A 9,279-nucleotide genomic window follows, 5' to 3' on the forward strand; every position below is an offset into this window, starting at 1 on the left:
TACGGAACAATGTGAAGAGATTTCCTGGAATATTTTCATATATCGCATGACAGAAGAACAATTTGAGGATTTCTATGCACAACATGCACATAAGGTCGCAGAAATTGGTCTGAATGAGGAAAGTGGAAATGATGCTGGTGGTCTGAACCAAACTGCTAATGGACTAGATGATCCGGAGGAAACTGGACCCGACCCGAAGAAAAATAAAAGTACTAGGGACGGGGGAATTGAAGAAAAATACTCAGACCAGCAACCAAAATCGTCAACTCCTTCATGGCGCAGATATGAATGTTAGAGTCTGTTAATATGATCAAGGTGATGTAATCTCAGATGGAAATGATCTGACTATGGTAGATGTGGAAAATTGAGGCAGAGTTGACAACCCTAACCATCTCCCCACTGTTGAATCACAAATGAGTACTGCGGATCAGGTTTGCGATTTCTTTAACTCATCTTTAATTTCTTCTTCGAAGTATCAATTTTTGTTTTGCGGTTACTATTCTTCGAGGCTACGAATTGTCTTAGATTATAAATTGGTTTTATTTCTTAATGGCAATTTTGGGGATTTTAGGGTTTTTCAAAATTTTGCTCAGGGTAGAATAAAAGTAAATAGGGGAAGCTCAAAAACTCTATTTTGTTGGGGTAATTGTGGGTTGGCTAATTGGAACTTTCCAAAAATTAATTTTGATCTTAAGATTGTTAGCAACCGTGTCCATATTGGAACTTTCCAAAAATTAATTTTGATCTTAAGATTGTAGCAACAGTGTCCATAATATGAAAGCGTTAGCTTGGAATGTCCAAGGTTTTGAAAATAAGCATACTAGACAACATTTAGGAGAATTGATTAACTCCAATGACCCAGATATAATTTTCTTGTCTGAAACAAAGACAATGAATGAGAAGATAACCAAGTTTACATATAGGTATAATTACATGAACTATCTCTATGTCAATCCCATAGGTTTGTCAGGTGGTCTTAATCTTTTGTGGAAAGATAGCATCCATATAGATCTAGTTGATACGAATAATTTTTTTATCTCTTTGTTGGTTAATATGGATTCTAGAAAAGGTCACACGTTGTTAAATTGTAATGTATGGTGTTATGACTGATGAAGGTTGGGTTAATCAATGGAATTACTTAGATAATCTTTATTCGAGATACAATTGTCCTTGGGTCATAATAGGTGACTTAAACTTTATTACTAGACAGGGAGAGAAAGTTGGTGGCAACCGGATCTCTCAAAGTCAGTCAGATGAAGTTAAATGGAGGCTAGAACAACTTGACCTTAGTGATATGAACTACATAGGAAGTCCATATACCTGGAGAAATCATAGGAGTGGAGATGCTCTCATTCTTGAAAGACTTGATAGGGCCTTGGCTAATATAAATTGGCTAAATTATTTTCCTAATGCAATTGTGTATCATTTGACCAATATTGGTAGTGACCATGTGCCCATTCTCATTGTAAGATGTAGGGATGATAATCCTACCAGGAAACCTCATAGATTCAATCGATATTGGTTGAGTAATAGTTCTTGTAAGGAGGTGATAGCTGAAAATTGGTTTACTGATGTGCAAGGGTCCAATGCTTTTAAATATGTTAAGTGTCTGAAAAATGTGAAGCTTGCTTTGATTCAATGGAATAGGAATTTTTTTGGTAATTTTCAGAGTCAAATTAATGATATTCAAAAACAAATAGAAACTATAAGCCAAAATAGGAATAGTGGGGATGCTGCTGAGAATCTTGCTAGTTTAGAAGAATCTCTTAAGTATTGGTATAATGTCAAACAGGATTACTATATGCAAAGAGCCAAAGAAAATATCTTAAAATTTGATGACAAAAATACCAAGTATTTCCATGATAAAGTCAAGTTTAGGAAAAAAAGAACTCGGGGCAAAGCAATATTGGTGTTTGGTTCACTGATAGAAATATGATTGCCTCTGAGCTTAGAGACCATTTTAGGAAAAATTAGTAGAACTATTAATCCTCCTAGTGATTCTTCTTTCTTAGATGTGCTTCAACCTTGTATCTCTGATACTGAAAATGATTTTCTTATTAGCATACCTACTGATGAGGAAATTAAAAATACTGTGTGAAAAATGAAGCCATGTATTAGTCCTGGCCCAGATGGTTATCCACCTGGTTTCTACCAACATATGTGGGATACTGTTGGTAATGACACTGTCTCTATGGTCAAAAGTTTCTTTAGTTCAGGATATTTGCTTAAGCAAATGAACCATAACTTTGTGTCCCTTATCCCAAAGAATAACTCACCAAAAACTGCTTCTGATTTCAGGCCCATAAGTTTAAGTAATGTAAGCTATAAAATTATCTCCAAAATCTTAGCTAATAGGCTCAAGACTGTTATGGATAAGTTTATTAGTCCCTATCAAGCTGCATTTCTTTCTTCTAGGAAAATCACTAATAATATATTGATAGCTCATGAAATGGTAGATACTATGAGAAAGAAATAGAAACAAGTCAAGTCGGATGGCAATTAAGTTAGACATGTCTAAGGCTTTTGACAGGATTGAATGTCATTTTATCATTGATATATTGAAAAATTTGGGTTTCCAGGAACATTGGTGCAGGTTGATTGAGCAATGTTTGACAACTGTGTCAACATCAATACTCTTGAATGGTTCTCCAAGTGAGGTTTATTATCCTACAAGGGTCTCAGATAGAGGGACCCCTTGTCACCTTATCTCTTTATAATATGTATGGATGTCTTATCCAAAATGCTTATTAAGGCTGAGTCTAGAAATGATATACACGGGATAAAAGTGACTAAAGATGCTCCCTCAATGAGCCATCTATTTTTTGCTGATGATTTGTTGGTTTTTGCTAGAGCCAATGTGAAAGGTGCTAAGAATCTGAATGAGATGCTTAATATGTTCAGTAAGTTCTCAGGACAAGCCATAAATTTTGAGAAGTCAGGTATTGCCTTCAGCTCTAAAACTGATCCATCAACTAAATCCCAGATAGTGAACATTTAGAACATTAAGAAGTTAGGATTACAAGATAAATACCTAGGTGTGCCTCTTCTTATACATAGAAACAAAATGGAAACTTTCAGTCACCTATTTGAGACTTTTGATAGGAATTTATTTAATTGGAAAGGTAAATATGTCAATCAATCTGGTAGGACAATTCTTATTCAGTCTAAGTTAGGGTCCTTTAGCATCCCATCACTTAGATGTTTTTCCTATGCCTAAACAGTTGACTGATAAGATAGATGGTATCCAGAGAAGGTTCTTTTGGAACAAAAAAGGAAACACTAGAGGTATTACTCTTAGAAATTGGGATAATGTCATTAAACCAATAGTTCTAGGAGGCTTGAACATAAGAAAAATGAGTATCTCAACACTGCCCTGCTAGCAAAACTTCCTTGGGGAGTTTTGACTGAACCTGATACCCTATGGGTTAAGATTTTTGAGCATAAGTACTTCGCAGATATTATCCCTCTTCATGCTGTTAGAGAAGAACAAATTTCTTGGGTTTGGAGAGCGGTTTGGAGAGGATTGGATTTCATTAGGAAACATTATTGTTGGGAGGTGGGAGATGGTAAATCTATTCAGATTTGTAAAGATAGATGGGTGCCAAATAGAATTGAACTGCTTGACTCTACTTTTTCTTCGCAAATCTGAAAACTGTTGACCAGGGCTTATCTTGCATGATGAAGGTAAGTGGAATGTGGATATGTTAAAGTTGTTATTTGATGATGATACTGTCAAGGATATCTGTGAAATAAGAATTCCAGATGAGGGTAAGGACATTTTAAGATGGAAACCTTCTTATAATGGTCTATTTAGTGTAAAAACAGCTTACAAAGCCATTATGGATGATCTTTATAGTAATGAGATTGTTGTTTTTCCTTGGAAAAAGTTTTGGAGAATGGACATTCCACAGAAAATCAAGCATTTTGTGTGGAAATGTGTTCAAAACTGTCTGGTTGTTAGAAGCAAATTAGCTAGATATGCTTCTAATGTGACTAATACTTGTCCTTTGTGTGATTCTTGTGCTGAAACTGTTAACCATTTGTTATTTGATTGTCCAGTTTCTAGAAATCTGTAGACAGTTGTTGATCCTAATTATGCAGGCCTAGTTAATGGTAAACAGATTAATGATTTGCTATATGGTTGGTTAAACAGTAATAACAATGGCAGTTCAACGATCTCTACATGCATCAGAATTGACAGTTTTACTCCATGGCACATTTGAAAACTTAGATGTGCCGTGGTTTTGAGAATGCAAGTGTTAATATTGTGAACACTGTGAGTCTCATCAATAGAGATATCTCTGACTGGGTAAGTAATTCTCGGAATCTTAGATCTGTTTCTCCTAATACTATTACAGGTAGAGATAGATCACATTGGCAACTGCCAGAAGAAGGATTTGTTAAAATTAATTTTGATGGTTCATATGTCAAGGAAAATAAACATATGGGTATTGGTCTGACTACGTTCTCTGCAACAAGGTCATGTGGAGGTGCAGTTGCAGCAGCTGGGATTGCCCGAGATGAGGAGCAGGCGGAAGCTCTTTCTGCATTGGAAGGAATAAAAATAGCGCAAGGAGATAATGTTCAATGCCTGCACTTGGAAGGAGACAACTCAAATGTGGTGAAAGCTATTAGTGGGGCCACTGGCTCTGTAAAATGGACAAATAATAATATTATCAGTGATTGTAAAACTCTATTAATGAATTTTCAGTCTTGGAAGTGCACATATGTGCGTAGAGAGTCGAATGAGGTTGCTAATTGTCTGGCCAAAAAATTCAGAGCAACTAGAACAAACTCAAGTATGTTTTCCTCTTTTCCCAGTTGGTTTAAAACTCTTGTTAGAGAAGAGTTAGATGTTATGATTTAAACACTCAATAAAATTATTTTTCCTATTAAAAAAAATCCATTTTCCTATAAACCCTCGAGGATAGTACAATTAAATCTATATAATTTAATAGTTTTGGGACCACTAAAATCTGAATTTTACCTTTTTATTTTAAAAAAGATATTAAATTATCAATAAAAATTGATAATATATTATTTTAAGGATAAATTAATAATATATTAATTTAGAGAATATTTACTATTGATAACGTTAATAAAATTGTGACTCATTTAGTTTGAATGATTTGGAATTCCTAATATTCTACTATTGTACACAAAATTAGATATTCATCCATTGGAAATTGTTGGTCAATAAACGTAATTAAACAATTTAAATTGGAGTCCGGATCATGGGACTCATAACTTTGACACATGATTTAGACACATAAACTGAATCGTCCATCACACTTCATCTAACGGCCGTTGAAATTTAATGAGGTGACATTTAAATAAGCTATACGGCTCCATCCAAGCCGATTAAAACATGGATATTCTCTACCCATGTTTTGTTCTTCTACCGTTGTTCATCTTCTTCGTGTATTTGTAACTCTTTCAAACCCTGAATGTATCAATATAGTGTGATGTAGCTCGAAGATCTGAAATTCATTCACGATTTAGAAGTGCAAGTCTACCATCGGCTGCTTTATTGGAATTTTCGTGATTGCAGCAAGTAATTCGGGTGACTAAATACTAACACAAGTCAGATCTTTGTGTTTTCAAAACTTTAATTTGGCTAAATTTTGTATGTACCGTCTAAATACAACTAGTTTCAACAAGGTGATGGTCGTTCTTCCGCTTTATCTTCTTCATTTGAGTATGCAAAATTTATTTTTTTCATTCATTGCACATTTTTGATGCTGCTTGTACATCGAGAATTGTTATAAGCAACTCTTCACCAAAATTGTTATTAATTTTATTTGTTGTTATGAATTCAGACTATGAAATGTCTAGAGGATGATCTTTCTTAATTTCATTTCTTAATTTCATGTATTATAGTTGGCATATTGGTTCTTAGATTCCTTAATTTAGTAGAAATTAGTTGAGCCATATTTTTGATCTTGATTACCTTATTGGGTCTAAAACTGGAATTCATAAATAATTTGAACTGGCAGAATTGTAATTGTTTTGAACCGGCATGATTTAGTAACCATTTCAGTAAACAATTCATCTGGTATTGGCTATATTTGCTTTGCAATAGATTTTTTGAGTTGAATAAGACGCAATAAATGAATTTTTGTCAACAACTATCAGTCTATCACTGTAATGAAAGAACTAAGGAAGAAAACGACTAAAAGATTTCTTCCGAGAAGCGCGGGCAGAAATATATTTGGATTTGACTCGTCTTAATTGGAGCCGTGTAGTTTATTTTGGCTAAACAGATGCCACCTCATTAAACTTCGATATCCGTTAGATGAAGTGTGATGGACGGCTCAATTTTTGTGTCTAAACCATGCGTCAAAGTTATGAGTTCCGTGTTCCGGACCCTGTAAATTGTTGATCGATCAATAACCGTAATTAGGGATGAAATACAATTAGGTATAAAAAAAGAAGATTTGAACTTCAAATAAAAACACGCAACTACTACTGATTCATATTTCCTTAAAATTTGATATGTATAAAAAAAAATTCAATTTTCTTATTAATATAATTATTAATTTAAATAATACGTGGGACATATCATATTATTATATTGTCGAAATTATTATTTTAGCACTATGTGCCCAATAAGGGATTAAGAAATTTTATTATTTTAGCGAGTATTAATTTACTGAGGTTCTACTGTAATGGAAATAAAACAATTTGGTTTAATTTATGCTGATTACACCAGTTCCGATAAAAACACTAAAATAAATATAGAAAATTATTTTATAATGAATCTTATCTTGTATACCCGTATACAAGATAAGAGTACCCAAAGAAATTTTGGACTGCTAATTTTATTCCATTTATAAGGGCAAATGATACCGGGTGTTTTAAAATTGTAAATGTGTTAAGATATCATTACCAGTTTAATTTACGTTTATACCCTTTAAACCTTAAACTATTTTCTTTTTTAAATTAACGTTTGTATATTATTTGATGAGGAGGGATTCCCACACTTTTATTATCACACGATCTCACACGTTGGATGTCATTTTCGCAAATAAAACCAAACGTGGCGGATTTCAAGCTAATATCTTGGGGATATGTTGTTATTGCAACGTTCTACGTTCCTACCGAAAATGAGTATATTCCGAGACGTATAACACCACCATCTACTATTTTGAAAATGAGCCGTTAAAAATCAAAGGATTTCTGGTCGTCGAAATTCAGACAGGTAGATTGTGAGGTTTTATAGTTTAGAATGTGCTCAGTTTTGGTAGTCATGTAAAACTTGGTAAGAACATATCCTCAAAATATTAGCTTCAAATTCGTTGCGGTTTGGTTTTTATTTACAAAAATAACATCCAACGTGTGAGATAATGTGATAATAAAAGTGTGATGGAATCCTTCCTCTTAATTGATTTGATTTAATTTATTTAATTTTTCCTTCTTACAATTTTAATTTTCTTTTATCTGCCGATTATATGTCGTAGTTTCCATTTTGTTACTAATTTTTTGGCATAATGGATAGATATTGTTTTAATTGCTATGGATTGTTATCATTGGTAGATACTTCTAACAAGTGGTCTGATGGTTTTTATGCTCCCTCAAAGTAAGGGTTCAGATCCTGGACCTTGTAATTATTAGTAGTATTTAGGGACCACAACTAACCACTGTACTAACCCATAAAAAAAACAAAAAGAAAAAAAAAAACATAAAACTTCAATTTTTATGACATATTAGAATGTAAAACATGGTGCCAGTTCGAAACTGATCGAGCTTATATGTTAGAATGTAGAACAATCAAGGAAGAACGGTTGATTCTAACCAAGTAGTCTACCTGGTGAGGGACTACCAAGTCTCTAACGCTTGAGAATTGAGATAAATAAGTCCATTCTGATCAAATGCGGGAGTATATGATCAAACGTTAAGCTCTAGACTCTTACGATGCAATAATAAACCTATCACTGTCGGGCTCAATCTTTTTGTGGCTATAGCCTATATGTCATGTCAGAGACTCAAAGTCAAGTAATGGCGGTTACGGCCCGCCCGACACTGTACGTCAAAAAAGATTATGAATTACTAACCCGATGTAAATACAACATCTTTCCTTTATTTTACAGCTTTCCTTATTTAACTCGAACGAGATCTATATATATTAACAGCCGCGGGTGACCCCATATTATATACACTTCACGACAACGTATAGCTTCCTAATTGCAATTTGTATATTTCAAGTTTTTTTAAACAATTGTGAATAAAGCGTAATTTTTCGTCCTGCCAGGAGTTTGGAGCGATGTCAAGTATTCCAGAAGACATCCATGTCGAGATCCTTTTAAGGGTAGCAGTAAAATCAACGTTTGTATGTAAGTGTGTTTGGTATCAAATAATTTTCAACCCAAGTTTTGTCAAAAACCACCTTAATCTTTCTACCCAAAGAAACTACGATCGTCTAGTGATTGAAAGTCAGAACGGGTATAGATTTTATTCCGCAAGTTACAATTCATTATTACCATCACTGGATAAAACTGATGCTGCTGTTGTTGTTGAAATGGATTTTCCATACAAATCTTCAAATCGTGAGATTGAAGTGTGGAATTCATGTAATGGCTTGATATATGGCTGGAATGGTAAGTTGCACTTATTCTTTTTGTGGAACCCAGCCACAAAGGAATACAAGATGCTACCCATATCACAAGATGGCTGCTATGGTTCACATGGTTTTGGTTATGACTCCAAGATGGACGACTACAAGTTGGTAAGTTTATTCTTTAAAATCAAACTCACGGAAAAGCTTGCAACCAATCAACAAGTATGTGGTTAACCGTTAAATCAAGTAAATCTGGGGTGCTGTTTAATGGAGCTCTTTATTGGTTAGCAACGGAGGTGATGGTCTCATTTAAAATTAGTGAAGAGAGATTCGAAGAAATGCAACTACCAATGGGGCGACCAAGGGGCCGCGGTATGCTTGGACTGTTGAAACGGTGCCTCTGTATATATGGTCGTAATGAAGAAAAAAAATTAGAAGTATGGGCAATGCAAGATCATGGAGTTTCACAATCTTGGACTAAACTTTACATCATTCGGCCGTTACAAACAGCCTCGATGAATTTTATCGGGTCGTTAAAGAATAGTGAGAGCCCATTCAAGGACCGAATTACGAGGACCGTATTTTTGTACGACCTGAAGCATGAAACTGCTGGAAAAACAAAAATATGTGTTTTTAAGGTGGTAGGAGCAGTGAATTATTATGAAAGCTTAGTTTCACTAAACTCTACTACTGCTGTCGAAAGTAGTAAAAAGAGAGAAAAC

The 9,279-nt window shown here is 34.2% G+C and overlaps 1 long non-coding RNA gene across 1 annotated transcript; it reads left to right on the forward strand.

Moving 5' to 3' along the window:
• The first annotated feature begins 239 nt into the window (after positions 1–239).
• On the forward strand, positions 240–4,814 carry LOC113290176. Its single transcript, XR_003331450.1, has 2 exons — positions 240–431; positions 4,359–4,814. It is a non-coding gene; the product is annotated as an uncharacterized LOC113290176 (long non-coding RNA).
• Positions 4,815–9,279: the final 4,465 nt, after the last annotated feature.

The sequence above is a fragment of the Papaver somniferum genome, chromosome 6, assembly GCF_003573695.1.
Source record: "Papaver somniferum cultivar HN1 chromosome 6, ASM357369v1, whole genome shotgun sequence".
NCBI classification, from domain to species: Eukaryota; Viridiplantae; Streptophyta; class Magnoliopsida; order Ranunculales; family Papaveraceae; genus Papaver; species Papaver somniferum.